This window comes from Schistocerca serialis, chromosome 3, assembly GCF_023864345.2.
Source record: "Schistocerca serialis cubense isolate TAMUIC-IGC-003099 chromosome 3, iqSchSeri2.2, whole genome shotgun sequence".
Lineage (NCBI taxonomy): Eukaryota > Metazoa > Arthropoda > Insecta > Orthoptera > Acrididae > Schistocerca > Schistocerca serialis.
The window spans coordinates 967,301,100-967,321,604 of NC_064640.1; positions in this window are offsets into that span (position 1 = coordinate 967,301,100).

Sequence of the window (20,505 nt, forward strand, 5' to 3'; positions counted from 1 at the left end):
CTTGTATCGTGTGTACTGCACACTTTTTCATGAATTCTGCCTATCCTTGTACGATGTTGTGAATGCTTCGGCAACTGATCAGGGTGAAGTTGATGGAATGTCGCCTATGCTCAAAAACCCTCATGAGTATCCCACACATTATCAGCTAGATAGATCTGAACGCAGTTTGTAGAGCGCCACTGACCCATTTACGGAGGCCACACAACACTAATCTATTAAGCCCCAGCTCCGTCCAGCTTGTCACACAATCTTCAAAGTCTGTGGTTCACACCGCCCACTCGTCTCACAACAAGGGGTCTTCGATCAGTTCTGCGGAGAAAGCTGATTATTGCAAGTTTCGTTGAACCTCAGTGAGCAAGGGCGTGGATTTTAACTTCTGCAGCGCCTGTTCACATATTATTTTTATCCAATTTCGCGTCCCTCGTCAACTCGGTACAACACTCACTGCTTCAAAAGCTACTTGCGAAGTTTGCTAGTATTACCGCTTTCACTTGTGTTTGTTGCTTATGATTCAGTCAGTGTCTGCAAGTTGCCCAAGTAACCCGATGAATTTTACTTTCAGCTGGAATGCGGGATTAAAATGTGGTCTGACTTACGTGACAAATGCTTGCCGATAACTGCCGTTGGCTAAACCGTGGGAGGATTCTATGTCGTCAAATTCACGTGTCAAGTTATAGGACATCTTTTCACCCTTTACTTGGTTCACACTCCAGAGCTCTCACTAATCATATTCTAATTTCACCACAAACTCAAAACGACAAATACGGAATTTCTTACGTAGGAGTCACAGGTAACTGTTATGTATTAAAGCAGAAATATGTTCAGAATACTAAAATCAGAGACAAGCTGACAAGGTTTGAACAGTAAATGTGAACATTAATGAGTACAGACGTTTCTCAACACAATAAAAGTGGTGCACACCTTTATATTTTACAAGTGTGATATACTAATACACTGTCGGAACACATATCGTGGATTAAATTATTAATACAAGAACACTTGCTCTAGTACTATTGAAGCACAATTTAATTACTCAGTACTGATAAATTTCAATCAACAATCACGAAATGCCATCAACAAACCTGCTACTGCATCCCGAAAATTATTTATTACTACACCAATACTTTCGCCTAACCACCTATACGTCCCCACCGCCCCCCCATAAACCTTGCTGCTGGTGGAAAGACGTGAGTGCCTCAGTGATACATACCACAGGGGTAATGGTTCCTCAAAGAGGGGCATGAGCCTTTTTTGTAGTAGCATTGGCAACAGTCTCGATGACTGACTGTTCTGCCCTTTTAAGACCATCCAAAACGACCTTGCTGTGCTGGTACTGCAAACGGCGGAAATCGAGGAATAATTACAGCTGTAATTTTCCTGAGGGCTCGACGCTCTACTGCACGGTTAATTGATGATGGCACCCTCTTGGCATAAACATTCCGAAGGTGTCAGGAAGCCCATTCTGAAAGTATGTGTGAGGAGTGTAGCCATGTATGGAACTGAAACTTGCACGATAAACAGTGTACACAAGAATCGAATAGATGCTTTTGTCACGTCGTGGTACAGAAGAAAGACGAACATTCGATGGGTAGATCACGTAACTAATGAGGAGGTACTGAATAGAATCGGGGAGAAGAGAAATTTGTGATTCAACCTGGCTAAATGAATGGATTCGTCGGTAGGACACACTCTGAGGCATCAAGGAGTCACCAATTAAGTAATGGAGGGGAGCGTACGGGGTTTAAGTCGTCAAGGGAGACGAAGATATGAATACAGTTAGCAGATTCAGAATAAAGTAGGTAACAGCAATTAATCGGAGATGAAAAGGATTGTGCAGGATGGAGTAGCATGGAGAGTTACATCAAACCAGTCTTTGGACTGAAGACCAGAACAACAACCTACATGTGGGTAGCCCCGCTTCTGCTCTTGGCTATAGCATATGTCTTGATTCCACACACAGATATGCACACATAAGCACATAAAGTAAGTACAGATATAGTAGATTCGTAATATTATTTACGTAGGTATTTAGAAGGATTAATAATTTCTCTGTTTCGACGAATGAAGTGCCGTGTGTCAACACAGTTTGCTTCATCTTTTATAAGGAGAGTTAATAATGTATGAATTAATTCGAATTACCGAAAATTATAGAACATGCTGAAATGAAATATCAGAATGACTCAGACGTGAGACTTGAAATGTTTTTCGAAACTATATGGCTGTAGAGTATGGAATCATGTTAGTTAAGTTCAGGTTTGATAATACAATTAGCCGAGAAGTGAATAAGCAGACCTTACCAAACAAATGTAAATACCGAAATTGCTTATGGCAGCTGATGAAATAAGTAATGATTTATTTATATTTTGGTCTCACGAAAGCATGAGTTCATTGCTTTATTAAAATAGTAGTGACTACGTATAAATTATGCGTCCTTGTGAAAAGTTGAATATATTTAGTGTTTATTGCCCTTGTCCTGAGGTAACATAGTCAGCTTCGTTATTCTTCATTGTCATTTATCTCTACGTGTAGTCTGCTACATATTGTTTAGCTCGAATGGAAATTGCCACTGATGTGTCGAAACATATGGCTGTCAGTACGGAAATGTATTAGCTCCCACACCTGAGATGTCTCTCCTGCAGCAGCTGGATATCACAGGAACCATAGTAAATCGTATGTCCACGGGAAAACTATAATTTGAAGATGGGTCATATTGAAAACGAAAAAAATAAATTCACAAAGATTCTATCAATTCACACTGTTGCTCCTGTGAATCGTCTTGCTTCGGAAAGTTCACTGATAACAATTGTACTTCAGTTACCTCCTGTTTCGATAGTCTAAATAACCATGGCCACAAAATGCCCGTCCAAATATTGCTAAGCTTCTTTTGAGTTCGCTGCAGAAGTTTCGTTGCAAGTCCTTGCACAGCCTGCAAAAGATCTCGATCCCTCCCCATGTGATTCCCTGGTTTTTGGAGGATTGAAGGAGGACATTGGTAGCCATGGATTAGCTCTGAACGAGGAGGAGCACATCTTGGTACAGTCACAATGCAATAGGCAACTGCAAACATTGTTCCATAATGGCTATGACAGTCTTGTCTCACAGCAGCATAGACCATGTAACAGTTATGGCATTTCCTCTTGAAATATTAAACAGTTTGCTTACGTTTCTTTTAACTGTCTCGGTTTAATGGGATGCTTCTTATACAAGCGCAATAAAATCACTGATAACATATTGAGTATGAACGTCCTCAGGCAGGTCTAGTCCATTAACTGCCATCAGATTGAATATATTTCCATTACGAGTTGGCTTCCGAACTATCTAAGGTAGGTACTTTTTAGAAAAGGATGTACAGAAATAATCAGCAAAAGTGTCTTACCGTGACCAACACTTACGAAGGTACAATGATTTCCAACTACACCTGTATGATTAAAATCTTCTCTACTCATTATGGTATGACTGAGTACATGCGTATTGGCGACGTGAGTTTTCCTTTAAAGTTTTCGTTTAACTCTGGGCGTGGGTTCGGTTGTCAGTAAGTAGATCCAGTTGTAAGATTATGCTCAGACTTGATTCTGTGTTTTGCCCGAATAATCTGGCATGTAGCTTCATTTTTTATGTAAGTCATTCCAAGTTTTTTCTCTATTGCGACAAATAATCTACTTCCATTTCACAGGGGAATATGCTTTCAATATTCACTTTCATTTGCCACAAAATCTGTCAGCCCTGTCAGTTTCGAATGGTACCTAAATTTCTTTATCTTGTATCGTGTGAACACCACATCCTCTTACGAGTGCTTCCAGCCATTGTGCGTTGCTTCGGCAGCGATTCAGGTTGATGTGGATGGACTGTAGGCAAGGCTAAGGAACTCTCCTGAGTTCGTCAGGAAAGTTAAGCTTCAAATATGAAAGATTTTTGAAGTTCTCATATTACTTTCAAATTCTGTTTTCTTGCTCTACGTTTCTCCAGAAGAACACGTCTATAAATTTGAGAGCAAGAAATGTATCTAAGAACGCTGCTCCAGAATAATAATGTCCACAGATAAACATTTTCCAAATGGGAATGACACGGAATTTTAACGCCTGCACTTATTTGCGGTAACTGCTCTGAACGTTGCTTCAGAACAGCAGTATATCCGGACAAACAGTCCTGAAATAGCAACCAAAAACATATGTTGAGCTAGCCCTCCAATTTTGGAAAAATAACCAAAAATTACACTCATTCAGATTAGCTTCAGTTGCTCTGAATTACAATGCCGGCAAATACATGATACTGAACTAAGAGGTAATATGTAGAGCATTTAATGTAGCAGTTAAAAGGAAAAGGTACTTTAGAAAACTAAAATCATTGTTTGGATTATTCCAAATAAGCAACTATCTGAATCATATCGTATCCGAAAAGTAATTGGGAGATATCATGTGCTTGCGATCAATTTACATAGGTTACTCTTGCACTGTAGTGGGTAAATTATCAACGTTCTTTAACATTTTGACCATTTTCATCATTTGTATGCTTATAATGATACATATCTCACTGGAATCGTCTTATGTTTAATGTTAAACGAGAAGTGAGACGTTTCCCGTTTATGCCTTTTATGCCTTTGAAGAACTACGCACATGTGTTTAAGGCAAATTAAACGACTCACTTCAGTTGCTGTATTACAACCTACAATTAATGTTACTATTATCATTTACTTACATCGCAATTGCTAATTTCTTTATTTTTTGGTTATTGGTAATGTTTTCTGAAAGCTGCTTTGTTTTAGTAATGCGTCAGTTTTAGTAAAACAAGAATCGCTGCGCCATGTTGGTGTAATACTGTATTTGTGTAATGACGTAAAGACAAAAGACTAGTTTGTGCAAGAGATCTTCATTTGTGCGTGTTGATTTCGCAATGTGAAATTCAAACAAATTTCATAATGGTGATATAACGCGCAATTTACCTTACATTACCGTCTCAACAATAATTAACTGTACCTACCAAAGTGTACGTACATATGCTGAGAGTCATACTTGCTACGCAAGTGAATAATTTCATTAAGCCAGTATGGTAGGGAATCTGTGTTTTGAGACTGGCTCAACATTTAAAAGACGCGCAGTCTGGAAACAGGGGTTTCTGTGACGATTTGATAAACATAGATGTGCGAACTGTGTTTCTGCTGTTAGTTTCATCAATCATTTTACTAATGAACCTGTTCCATCTATACAGATGTATTGTGAGTACTTTACGAACACAGCAAATTGTTCTTGCATACAATAATGACGTGCTATGGATGTAGACCGATAGAGTGAATTTGACCGTCGTGACGTTCAATCTTCATGACGATGAGATTTTCAATGGAATTTCATCCAGTCAATCCAAAAATTGCATTTTGGAGCTCTTGCTTTGTCTACTTGAAACTCAATTTGTTGGTAATTGCGGAAGCTCCGTGTCTCGAAATTTCCTCAGTTGACTTTCATCGATTGTGGGCCAGATGCCAGATAAAATATTGCGGGCTACCACTTCTGTTGGAACATGAGTAATTGGAAGATAGTACTACCTTTGAAGTCACCGAACACTTGTTATGGCTGAAATTACTCATAGAAGTATCAAAGTTCTATCGCGAGGTATTACAATCTGCAAGATAAATTCCCGTCTCTTTCTCTTCGTAGCCTGCAGGGCTTGTGAAATGTTCGATTGAATAGGATGGGTGCAGATACAAGGAACATTGCGAAATGTTGGAACGAACCGCTACCAGTGCTAACTAGCAGGAAATCCAAAGAGAACGAACTAGACACACCTGTAAACTTAGGAACATACGCTCAACACTTTCTTACAGGAATTTCATTTTCTATAGCGATAATTGGAAACAAATGTCATCACTCATCTGCAGTGTATGTGCTGCTTTAAAATACTATTTTGGAAGAATACAGAGGATGAAGGAAACTTTCAAACGATCACAAAAATGTTATTATCTACAGGGGAGCAAACTTCAACATCGATTCCATATTATTAGTATATCTATTAACTATTCAAAAATGTCGTTCTGGAGACCGTTGAGAACTAGAGTAAGTCACAACAAATTTAGAAACTATAATTCTGCATATAAAGATAGGCTAATAAGAAAATTGGTATGGTTTCCACCTCAATATTGTTTACATGTCGGCAGTGTTTGACCAGAGGATACAATGTTCAGAACAACTACAGAAACACACAGCAAGGAAAAACGAACAAAAGTGTGAAACGGGCAGCTGATAAAAACGTGGTTTAATTTCAATTTCAGTACTATTTCTTTGTCGGGATAGTACTTATGGAGCAATGTTCTGAATACGTAGAGTAACTAAAGGCACACTTTAAAAATCCCAGCTTTTCAAAAAGAGAGGACTAGGAATAAAATTTTGCTTGGTTACCGATTCTAGACTACCAGCAAGTTGACACGAAGTAACACTCAGCGTACAAAAAACCAACATTCAATAAGTGTGTTCTGGTGAATGTTGTTCTGGATCAACTCGGAGGAGCAGAAAAACCCGGTTTTACAAAATGGGGATGGTGGCGGAAGATATATTTTCGCGTCACATTTGAAACCTTCTTATGTGATGACATTGTTTTCTGGAGAAACGTTGGGGTCTAAACCAACGGAGGCTCGTGAGTATCGCAAAGACCATCAGCTAGATGGATGAGACTCCTGATCATAGATTCCTCCACAAAATGAAAGCAACGAAATACAAAATGACTTACGTAGGAGACACCAATGGTTTCTATGTATGATGACATCGACATCTTCATAGGACTAAACGCAGAGATAAGTCGATAAGATGTTAGCAATGAACCTCAACACCACTGTGTATAGTGCGCTCTCGACACAATAAAAGTGGTCCACATCTTAAAATATTAATTTTTAAATATAACTGACCGGCTAAATAACATTGTTAAAATCATTAATTCTGGAATACTCCCTCTAGTAATAATGAGGCAAACTTCAGTATCACTGGATATACGTCACTGTCAACGAATACTCACGAAATGCGACCACAAAACCTACCAATGTATCACCAAAATAATTAAGCAGAGCACAATTACTTTCTCCTAACCTACACGTGGCTAGCCTCATATCTGATTTCGACTACGACACATCACCTCTTTGTACACACACGCAAACACTAATAGTCACATAAAACAGATAAAGGTATAGAATCGTAGTAATATTTACGTAGCTGTAGCGGCTCTAGGCGCTTCAGTCCCGAACCGCGCTGCTGCTACGGTCGCATGTTCGAATCCTCCCTCGGGCATGGTTGTGTGTCATGTCCTTAGGTTAGTTAGGTTTAAGTAGCTCTGACTCAAGGGGACTGATGACTTCAGATGTTAAGTCCCATAGTGCACAGAGCCATTTTGAATGACACAAATAGCACTCATTGCGTCATTCACCAACTTTAATTAACGGACGCGAAGGTCACTAAGTCCAACGTGGATGAAATAGCTTTTATGCAAGTATTTAGATAAATCTCTACGTCTTGTCCAATTTTCTCTTGCCTTCTCGTAAAATAATTACTAAGATGTCATGTCTCTTCTAAAAACTTTGTATTTTGCTGCACGGCTTCTGTTATGATAATTTGCTGGAAATGTCTTCGTTTTACCCGTCTCTGCTCGCTCAAACTACTTCAGTGGTCTCCGGAAGTAATACTGTTCCTCACGTTACATATTCAAACTATTTCTACACAGAATATTTTCTCAATTCCGCAAAATTATCATTTATATCATCATCAAAATGAAACGCCTCTTTTTCATTTATCACTAGCATCGTAATAAAAAACTGCACTCATCTGCCTAAGTAACATGTTCGTAGCCAGACCTGTGTATCTTCTTACGGAGCAGATCGGCGTTGATGAACATTCATCTTCAGGATTTAGAAAATACGGAAACCACTAGGGGAGAGGTCAGGACTGTATGGAGGATGAGCAAGGGCTTACCAAATTACTTCTGCAGCGTACACGAAATAACGATGGCAACAAAATGCTTGTCCACATTCTGCTACGCTTGTTACATCTACACTGATGTGATCTCCATGTTTTTGGAGGACTGAAGAAAGAGATTATTGGCCATAGCTTTCATTGGGGCTAAGATGAGCGCGACTTGGTACAATCATGTTACCATAGGCAACCGCAAACATTTATCCATCAGGTCAGTGACAGACTTGTCCAGCTGTAGGCCAAATGTTTTCACAGTTATGGCGATTACTCTTGATATAATAAACAGTTTACTTAAGGTAGGTACTGTTTAGAAAAGGCATTTAGCAATGATAAACGAGGTGTCTTACCATGACCAACACTAAGAATTATTCCAATCTGTATCATTACAAGCTTCTCTATTGACGACAGTCTGAATGGGGAAAAACTTAAGTGAGATGAGTCTGAGTTTAAAGTTTTCAGTCACATCTGGGCTTGAGACCGGTGGTTAATAGCTAGATCGAGTTATAAGAATATTCCCAAAATTGACACTGAGTCTTGAGGAAATACTTTGGCATGCAGCTCCAGTTTTATCTCAGCGGATCCGAGTTTGTTGTCCCTTGCGATAAATACTTAACTTCTATTTCCCATATGCTTTCGATATACGCTTGCATTTGCCACAATAAATCTCACCATTGTCATCGTCGATTTTTTCATAAATTTCATAACCTTCTATTTTGTGGACTCCACACCTTTTTACGAGTGCTATCAACCCATGTAGGTTGTTGCTAATGATTCGGCAGCTGATCAGGATGATGTGGACGCAAAGTCCCCCAAGCACAACACCTTCGTGAGTATCACACACGCTATCAGCAGGTGGATAGTATCTCTGATAGCATTGCGCCACTTAGACGTTTACTGAGACCCTACAGTTTATGAAATTACAGCACAAAGCTAGGAACTTCCAGCCCTGTCCAGCTTGTGAAACAATCATCGTAGTCTCTGGTTCACGTCTCCCACTGGTCTCAGAGCAAGAGGTCGCCTATCTCTTTTGCGGAGAATGTTGTACATTGTAAGCTTTGTTGAAATTCTGTGAGTAAGGGCGTTGATTATTTCATCTGGAACACTTACTTATTAGATAATTTTTTTCAGTTTCGCCATCTACTTTGCACAATAATCACTGCTCCATAAACGACATGCTCATTTTTCGAGGTAACCCGCTATCACTTGTGTTCGTCTCATATGATTCCGTCAATGTCTGGTAGTCACTGGATGAATTTTCTGACCTTCACTTTGATTTGAAATGCAGGATTCAAATATCGTTCATCGTACATGACTGCGGTTGTCGATAACCAACTGCTGTTACCTAAACGGTAGGGGATTACAATATCATCAAATTCCCGTGTGAAATAATTGTTTTTCATTTCATCGTTCTCTTGGTTCACACTTGACTGTAATCACGAATCGTGTTCCGATTTCATTACAAACACAAGACGGGAAAAAGTGAATGGTTTACAGGGGAAACAGCAGAAACGTGTTTAACTAATAAACTCAAAGACATCCTACAGTATTCGACCCTACAGCGCTAATCTAGGCACTCCCAGCCCTGTCCAGCTAGTCATAAACTCATCGAAGTCTCTGGTTGACGCCGCCCACTCGTCTCAGAACAAGAAGTCCGCGATCATAACTGCGCAGAATTATGCATATTGTGAGCTTCGATTGGATTCCGTGAACTAGGGCGTGGATTAAGACTTCTGCTGCTATTCATCAAATACATTTTTCAGTTTCGATATCTACTCGGTAAAACCTTTACTGGTCTATTAACGATACGCGCGTTCTACGTGGTAATCCGAAATCATACGTGATCGTTGCTTATGATTACGTAAGTTTCCGCAAGTTGTTGGATGAGCTGCTGAACTTTACTTTGAGATGTTATGTGGGGTTGAAATGTCGTTCGTCGTTCATGAGAAGTGCTTGTCGATAAATGATGCCGGCTAAACAGCAGGAGAATGAAATTGCCGTGCGATATAATAGTACTTCATTTCACCAATCACTTGGTTCACACTCCACAGCAATCAAAAATTCAGTTCTGATTCCATCATAACTCAAAACGACAAATACGGAATGGTTTATGCAGGAGGCTGCAGTAACTACAATGTATAAAGACACAAAGATGTTCAGAGGAATAATTTCAAAATGATCCAAAGAAATGTGAGCACTCAACGTCTACATCACCGCTCTCGACACAACTAAGGCGTCGCATATCTTAAAACACTAACAATTTAATATGCTGTCTGAATACATAACACAAATAAAATTATTAATACTTGAACATTCGCTGTAGTTCCACTGATGCACACTTCAATATTACCCATCCTATGGGATTGTACAAGTATGTGTGATCCATTCTACCGGGTATACTGGACATCTCCAGAGAAGGCAGCATAAATTGTTACAGATTTGTTTGACCCGCGTAAGAGTGTCACTGAGATGTGGAAGAAACTGAACGAGCAGATTCTTAAAGAAAAACGGAAACTATCCTGAGAAATCTTCTAAAAAGTGTCCAAAACCGGCTGTAAATGGTGACTGTAGGAAAATGTTAGAACCGTTTACCCATTTCTCCCTCAGGGTACGTGAGGACTAATTTAGGTTAATTACAGCATGCACAAAGGCATGTAAACAATTACTTTTCTCTCACTCCATACGTGAATCGCAAGGGAAAATGTCTAAATAGCTGATACAACGGGACATACCCTCTCTCATGCACTTCATAATGGTGTGCTCGTTATAGACTTATTTGCTGACGTAGATGGATGCTACTACGACGCCTAGGAATGAAATTCATAAACCATGTCTGTATCTAAAATCTTCGCTATGGAACATAACATGGCAACGCGTGCAGGACGGTGGTCCCTGATGCTCGCACAGAATTGTTAGCATACTATGATGTTTGTAACGATTTAGCTAACACTATGACATTTCTGAGAATATTACATATCTATAGGCATACATAGTATTTTACGATTAAAAGGTTTTATGCCTTTGTTCCAGCAAGTATGCCTGAATGCTCTATTAGATACAGCTCATAGCGATCCTGTTTGTTGGAGGTGTTTTTAATACAACATAGAAGATCTATCCAGCTTGTTACATAACAGCAGTGTATTTTGATTATTATCGCATGTTGTTGCCATCATAATTTAATACCGAATGTTTTTTTATACATTGTTTTTGAATCCAATTGTTACCTATGCAATATGTATTAAATAAATTGGTTTGTTGAAACTATGTTTTACATCAAAGTATCTTCGTTATTAATGTTTGTAAGTAACTGCTATCTTCGCGACTGTATGATGTAATATATTTGTGAACGTGGTCTTCAACCAATGAGGTAGGATATGTGACTAGAGTCACTGGTAATCGTTCGTAGCTAAACAATGGTGCAACGCAGTTGGCACCTAATATTCTCAAGAATCAGCTGATTTTGGGCAGTAAAGTATGGAACAATAGTGAATGCAGGCGATAGTTTGATTCATTTACAGTAGGAAGTCATCTCAGTTTTGTAATTGCCTATGACGAGAGAGTCTTTAGGTTAAATCTATGTTCTAATTGCTAGCATTACACGTTCAGGAAGTAGCGTGGGCAAAGAATGCAACATGATGAGCAGCAGCTAAATGGTCAATATGACACGTGAAGATACCATAATATATTTACTGCCATTTGCTTACATGTCTATGCTTCAGTTAAAAGAATAGAATATTTTTCTATTCTTCTTAGATATGTGAAGGGATGTTGATAATTAAATTCGTTAAAGTGATTTATAATTACATGAGTCAATATCACTTGAACGCTAATAATTTCCTTCCACCCATGTCACTTTACAAAAACATGTAAATCAAAGGATAATTATAGACGTATTAAATGTTTCTGGAATAATGATAATGAGACGTAATAGAGGTACAAATTACACGAATTCCACGCCGCTAAAAAAGATTATTCAGTTTTTATTGTTAACCAAATAAATTTGATTCTTAAAAATAGCCGAAAGTGTCACAGCTAAGATATAAAAAAATGCGTAATTCATTTACTGGACAGGTTGATCTGCAATGTTTCATTGTAATTTTGACGTTATATGTCAATTATCGTAATAATTCGGCATTTTCTATTTAGTTAGTGTAGATTATATTATATAATACCGTTTTATATTTAGTTCGCTGTCTACAGGAGTGTATATTTATCGTATAATAACATTTCTGTTGAATTTGTTATCGACTATATCCTCAACAATCTTTCCGAAATCAGTAATTTTTATCACAGCTTCTTCTGTTACATTGATAGAAATCGTATTTTTGTAACCAGCTGCTTCATTTGCTAAAGGGGATTAATTATTCTTTTAGCTTAACAGATCCAGAAAACAGAACTAAATTAGCAACCACAACGCAGCCACACTTTGAATGCTCTTGTTGAACACGGGATAAATTAGTTGACGTTTGTAAGCAGATGTGAATTGCCCCGACTACTGTTCAATGGTAGGCCTAGGCACCCTGGAAATGGTAGACAGAGACCAGGGAGAACTGAAGGTGTTATACCGATCTCTCTAATAACAAGTTCGAGGTCCTGTAAATACTGGAAATGAAACTGAGCCACAGTGACTTAAGTCACCAGCCTGCTATACCCTGTGTCAAGAAGTAAATTTGAAAAGCTAGGGGTGTTGCAGATTATAAGTAGAGAAAGTTAATATAATACCAGCGAACTGCAGGAGCATCTGTCATATAGAGTAAGGATTTAGAATTAATACCGCTTATTAAATGTAATAATGACTGGACAGTATTAGGAACAGAAATTTCGTTGAAACCGGAGGAAAACAACAACTAAATCCTGAATACAGATTGCAATGTTCATCATAAGGATAGGACAGAGGCTAAAGGGACCATCTATATATTGTTGTACACAATTCGGTAATGTTGGGCGAAGTTGGTAATGATTCTCAATGTATATCAATCTCCAATCTGCATGAAGTTCAGGATCAAAGGTGGGTTACAATGATAATCATATGCTTTTATAAAAATCTACGTCAGGAAAAGTACAGTTTTAGCAAATTGCAGAATTTCGTGAATAAGATTCCTGATCAAGCTATAGTGACAGGGGACGACGACGACCTGCGAGGAATATTGTAAGAGCTTCATGTGATAAAAACAAGTGCCACTTGCCGATAAAATTTTGTTTCGTGGTGCTGTTATCACTGTGCAACCGTCCATTTGTCTATGACATGTATGCAATTATCATATCTTCTGTTCGTCAGTACAGCTCGATGTATCTGGTATGTGTTCTGTATTTCTTAACTGATGATATCTGCGTGATGCGCCACGGCAGCGCTTCTGCTTTTACTAAGTGACTGTATGTCTTCTGTTTTACAGATGTCGGACTGTGTGTTATGTGTAAATGCTTAATGATAATGTCATTCGTTCACAAGCTAATAACGTTTTAGTAATGACCTGTTCAGCATTTTTGCAGTTGTGTTCCAAATATTCTGAGCGTATTTCCCGAAAATTACATACAGCAGGCAGTTAGAGAACCAAAGTGTCCCACTGAGCTCGACGTCACGTCGACATCGCGTCGCATTAACGTTATAATGCTTCTCTCAGCCAAACACAATAAATCAAAATGTGCCCAAAAGTATCGGAATATTATCTATCACTGCTAATCCGCCATCAAATTACTGGATTGTATGTGTGGTGTCATAGTGAATGAGTTACAAAGGAACACATATCCCCCATTGGTAGAAATAACGACGTCTGAACGTGATAATGACATCATAGCAAAAACCTTAAGCACTGCTACTTTACTGATTTCCAATCAAACATAGCATATATATATAAGATATACCACACCCGATAAAGCCTTGCCAAGCCACCTGTGCATTACTCATTTTGTAATGTAATACTTCATGTTAATAGTAATTATATAATACGAATAATAATGTACCAGCAAAATTTTGTTGCTTCCAACCAAAGATACTGTGTGTATACGAAAAAGCACAGCGTTACAAAATGCCCACCTAAAGAGGTGACCAGTATCTGCAGCAAAAGGTATCACGCCTTTGGGTTAGGCAACATCTCTAAGGTCTGTGTGCGGTACAAATGCGACATCGAACACCATGTTTGCAATGGCAGAGAAATTTTAATATAATTTTAGGGCAATTGTATCCGACCTGGCTGCCGTTGGAAATAGTGCTAATACGAAGGGTGGCAGAGCCATCAAGCTCACGGCAAGCAGATCTCGAAAATATACGGACAGTTTTGGAAATAGGCACCAGGCCTCAACATCCTTTCGTTCTCTCTGGACGACTGGGAATGATGTTTTCAAAACTAGCGTCTATGTGTGGACGACGTCTTTCTCGGTCAGGCAGAGCTCTCAGGTAGAAGGAAAAGCCGTGTGCAAGCAATAAATTATTGCGTTATTACGTGAGCGTATTTGACGTGTACTAGTAAATCACTACAGCGCCCATCGCATTGTAAGCATAATGTAGAGTTTCCATCAAACGAAAGGGAAGGACAATTTTAATCAATAGTAGAGAATAAATCGCGATGGAAATGTGATACAGCAGAATGTCTCAGATAAAAGTTGTAGGTGGCAAAGTGGGTCACGAATTGCTGCTACTGGCCGTTAGCTTCAACGTGAATTTCATGGTGTTTTGGAACTTAAGAGTGATTTCATTTTAAATAGGGACCCTAATACTTGATTTTAGATTGGAAAAGAACGGCTAATTTTACGTATAAAATTATGCATGACTCACGATCATGGCTAGTTCAGTGAAGGTGAAACAAGCAAATTTCGTTTTACGAAACAGAGGAGGGATAAAGCCTGGAAATGCTGGATGATTGTATAGTGGGCCAGTGGATCGATAACGAGCATATGCCAAGAGATATGTGGAACTGCAATGGAAGGCACCATTGCACAGACTACGTCCTTGGAGAACAAATTAATAAATATTGAAAATTATTCGCCGGTCGTAGCTGCCGCGCGATTCTAGGCGCTACAGTCTGAATCCGAGGGGACCGCTACGGTTGCAGGTACGAATCCTGCCTCAGGCATGGATGTGTGTGATGTACTTAGGTTAGTTAGGTTTAAGTAGTTCTAAGTTGTAAGGGACTGATGACCACAACAGGTAAGTCCCATAGTGCTCAGAGCCATTTGAACCATTTTTGTTTCTTTGTTGGAAAATTGCTCCAAAAGTTTACTCATCAGTAAACAAATCTTCGAGAATACTTGGAATATCACAGTCACCAGTTAGACCTATTAATGTCAAATCTCCGTAGGAAAACAAGTCGACAATTAAGACTGACGAGACAATTATAAAAGCTTTAAAAGGCCCCCAAATTCGCGACAACTTAAATTAATTTCTAACTTGTGTGGCCTAAAAAGCGAAGTCATAGTAAAGGAGGAAACGAGACACACGTTTGAAATTATGTAAATATCTAAACGTGATTTAAGATACGACATATTCATCTCCAAGATTTTAAATACTGTAAATTAATTTAATGCGGGACGAAAAGAGACTACCTGTTAGTTAAATCACTCATCCAGTATATGAAATATTCGCTAACTAAGGCCGACATGAGTACCTCAAAGGCAGTGCGTTTTCTAGGGAATCATTGACACATTCCCACACAGAGAGTCTTGTACTAAAAACCAGTGTCGATCGACGCTGAATATAAAATAGTTACAGCCAAAACTCAGCAAACAACATGCAGTTAACCTCGTTTATTCTCCCTCTCACTAATGCAACTTGTATTTACAATTGAAATATATCCGTTAAGTATTTCTTTATTCATGCTTTTATTGTAGTTGTAGATGCCGTAAGCTGCCGTTGGCTGAACCGTACACGAATATTATGCCACCAAGTTCCCGTGTGAAGTAAAATGTCTTCTATTCACTGTTCACTTGGTTCACACTCCACAGGGATCACGAATCCTGTTCTAATTCCATCACAAACTCAAAGCGACGAATACGATTTGGCTTACGTAGGATCCAGCAGTAACTGCTATGCGTGAAGCCAGAAACATGTTCGGAGGAATAAACTCAGAGATAACCCGACAATGCGTGAGCAATGAAGGTCAACACCACTGAGTATAGACCACTCTCGACACAACTGCAGTTCTGCATGCATTGAAACAGTAATAAATTAACATGCTGGACATATAAAATTATTATAGTGCTACTGAAGCACACTTTAATGTCACTGACAGAGCTCACGGGGAATGCTCACTCGCGAAATGGTGCCACCGAACCTGTTTCTGTAACGCCAAAATAATTCAGTACTTAATAAATACTTTCGCCTTACCAAGACGTAGCTAGCCTCCTTTCTGCTCTTGAGTATGACGTATGACTTCCTTCGACACACGCAAGTACACACATAATCACATGAAGCAGGCAAAGATGTAGTTTCGTGGTAATATTTATGAAGCTATTTAGATAGATAAAATATTTCTCTGTTTGAACGACGCAAGTGCTGTGCATCGAGAAAGTTAACAGAAGAGCAGCACCTTTAGTATTATTGAAAAATAGGGGAGCCATTGTCACGGAGATGATACTGGATTTGAGAAGGACACCGTTAAAACACAGGCGTTTTGTGTAGTGACGGATTATCCTTACGAAAAATCATTCACCAACATTCTTCTCTGAGTGAGAAAATATTTTGATGATGCTGGTATACATAATGAAAAAAATTCATCGTAATGAAATATGGGAAACCAGAGCACACACGGAAAGTTATTACTGTTCGTTTTTCCGTGAGCTCATCGAGAGTGAAATTACAGACAATTATTGTGTCGGTAGTTCCAAACAGGTTCAAATGTCTCTGATCACTACCGGACTTAAGCTCTGAGGTCATCAGTCCCATGGAAGTTAGAACTACTTAAACCTAACTATCCCAAGGAAATCACACATATCCACGGCCGAGGCAGGGTTCGAACCCACGAACGTAGCGGTCCCGCGGTTCCAGACTCTTGCTCCTCGTACCGCTCGGCCACAAAGGCCAGCTAACGGCACTTCGATAAACCCTCTGCCAGCTTCCTGTTTCCATGGTCAAACTAACGTGTTTATGTCTTTCGTACACAATCTCTGTTGGTGCAGCGTGTATTTTGATTTGTGATGACGATTGTCCCTTCTAGCGCTGTCGATGTCTGGAATCTCCGGGTGTATACGACCCGGGACAACCGGGAAATCCGGGAAAAACCCAGGAATTTTTTCATCCTGGAGAAAACCGGGAAGAACACGGGAATTTTTCGGAATTCCGGGAATTTTTCGTTGTTTTAGCTTTCAGTTAAATTTTTGTAATGTTTGACTGCAGAATTGATTCTCTAGCAAAGAATGTTATTGTATTCTGCTACTGGAGAATGAAACTGCAGCAATAAAATATAAACGAGAGGGAAAAAAGTAAAACTTCAGTGGCAAAAGATATGTGCAATTTACAACAACAAAACACCGTGCACGCACAAGCGTCTGCAAATAGCAAAAATATGTCAAGGGCCGTAGGGCGCAGACTGTAATGCTTCGTAACAATAAACTGCTTGCTATGAGCATGACGTCAGAACTGTTCACGTTAGGTTTCTTTGACCAATTGCCAGCGGTCTGTTGCGTGTCCGCATTTGACTCGCATATAAGCAAGACCTTCTCCCGCTACTTGAAGTTTGGCTGTTAGCTGTATCGGTTGTAGCAGCAAGCAGCCTGATGCAAACGGGAAAAAATTTTCTCCCGCGCCCTAGCTGCCAGATTCACGCTTGCACAGAGTTGTCTAGTGGGGAGGTTGTCAACATCCACGTGCATCGTGTTTACGTTAAGTGATTTCGCTGCTTCTCTTCGTGTACAGCTCCCACTTCAAATGATAACAAAACGGATTTCTGTGGCCGGGAGCTATCAAGTGAATTAAAATACATTCGCATAATTATGGAGGGCAAAAATTTCAGTATTCTGATTTTATTTTATTTCCATGTTAGTGGCAGTCAAGCATTAATCGCCTTGCAGAACAGTGGAGCTTTTTTTGCAAGTTCTTGAAGAAATTTGGCTTTATTAACCTTTCCGCTGAGGCAATCATTTTATTTGAAACGATGTGTTTCCTTCTACAGTATTGCCTAGTTTCAACTGTTCCCTGAATTTCAAGTGCAATTTCAAGTCCACGTTATCATCTTATGCCATATATGGCATTATGCTGTAATAAAGAACCAAAAATGAGATCGCAGAGTACTGGTACTCCAAGAAAATTTACATCCCAAAACCACACTGAAAGGCTTAATATCAGATGGGACCTACTTCATTGTGAATCTGGAAAAAGCCAATTTGCACTTCAAGCCGAATTATGCATTTTAGTAAGGTTTACGGCATTCCGATGCTCTTTGGAGTATCCTCTGATGCCCTGTTTCCTTTATGGTGTAGTGTAACCTTTGTTAGTGCTTCATACACACGAACATGCGGGCTTCCTACACCACTACAGTTGCACACGCACAATAATGCCTGTTTTCTGTGCGCTCTCTGGCAACTGCTAAATCGAACCTATTTCTAACAGTCTCCGGATAGCATGCGAACGGTGGTTAGAAAAGCATTACTTTCAAAGTAAATTTCTTTTTACGCAAGATGAATTAGGTTACGTGTGAGAAAGGGGGATGGATATCTAAATCACAGAGCGCTCGAAACTGAACAGTTTGAGGACCAGCCACTTACAAGAATTTCGAGCCGAGACATTTATGTCAGAATTTTAAATTTACTGGCACATTTGTGTGATGTATCTTAAAGTATAACAAACTCAAAAAAAAAAAAAAAAAAAAAAAAAAAAAATTACATGTGAAAGTTTGGCTTCTATTGTAGCTTGTTAACCTTAGAGTCCAAAATTATATGAGAAAGCTTAGCTTTTCTTGTAGATATACGGTACTGTGTACATTAATGTAAACCGTTAACTTTTCCTCTTGTGTGTTCGCGCTATGTAACCAGTGATTTTACTATTGGCTGACTATAACACGTGTCCTATGCTCTGAATAGCTGCTGTCATCGGCTGGCGAGATCTCGGGGCCAGAGATATGACACACTTACAAAAGGACATCGCAACCTCGGTTTCGACACTCCGGAAACTAACGGGCTGTGTTTGGTGCAATTCGAATTTATACTTTCGTAATACGAAAATATGCAGCGTATATGATGCTGCAAATCAAAGGTCTTTCCAGAACTTCTCTCCTTTTTTTTTTTATTAAAAGTCTCTCAAAGGATTGATAAGTTTTACAGTTTCGAGGGAAAATCTACGGAAAACCTTCTGTCACTTAGCACACAAAAATTGTATTTTCGCCCGGGAAAAGGCATAGGTTTTAAACGGGATATCAAGGAGAAATCCGGAAATAATACGGGAATTTTTTTTCTTGTCCCCGAATACACCCTGAATCTTCGTCGCAGGAAATAGAAGATTATCGAGAAGATCTTCTCCTGAATCTTTGGTTCTTCTATCTTCTCTCTTATGTGATCGCTTCTGTCTTGATAAATCCGAAAAACATGTGTAGCCTTTTAACACTGCCTATCTGGAAACTTTTTCGTTTCACCCGTCTCTGTATGCACAATCTACTTCCATTGTGATCGTACTGCAATTCCATTCTCCACGCTACACATTCCAACTATTTCCAACATAGAACTGTGAGGGTTGTGTCGTGTAGAATACCAAATTGCAAATAAAATATTCGATGGGTGGGAGATGCAAAAGTCTTAACCCACGCGCTTGGTCATGGAATTTCTACAAAGTTTGAAATACGCTGCGTTCTCCACAGAAGTGATGACGAACGCCATGTTCAGAGACAACAGGGTGGCGTGAACCAGAGACTGAGAAGACAAGCCGAACAAGTTTCTATAATTGCACTGTAAGTTCGAAAACTGTTGGGTCTCCGTAAATGGGCCACTAACGCACTACAAGCAGAGATCAGACCCATTTAGCTGATAGTGTGTGTGATATTCAGTATTTTTTTTTATCCTGTGCAATATTCCACCCACTTCACCCTGATCGGCTGCCGAAGCATTCGCAACAATGTACGAGGATTGGAATCGGAGTTGTAAGAGTTTTGGTATGGAAATTTGGGTAAAAATCCAAACTTACAGCGGTGTTAATTTTTGTGGTAAATGCAAGTGTACATCGGAAGCAAAAGTGTATGGGTAGCGCAATTAGTGTATTTATCGTGAGAGACGACAAACTTTTATAAGCTGATACAAAAACTTGAGCCAAATGTCAGATTATTTGGTAACACTCAGTATAACGTGTGGGCATAATGCAATAACTGCATTTACCTATTTATCACCGGAGTCACGCAAAATTTTAACCGGAAACTTCAAAGAGAAGCAACTCGCTAAAATTCATGTCCCTCATTCACACTGTCATGATTCGAGATGATTTTAATCGTGAAGATATGGATAGGAATTATGAAACATTTGTGAATGTTTGTCATGGTAAAACACCACGCACGAAATTGCTATACGCCTTTTGTAAAATGTACATAATTTAGATAGTTAGTAAGTCTACCTGTGATGATAATTTGTTGGATCTAATGGTAATAAAACGTTA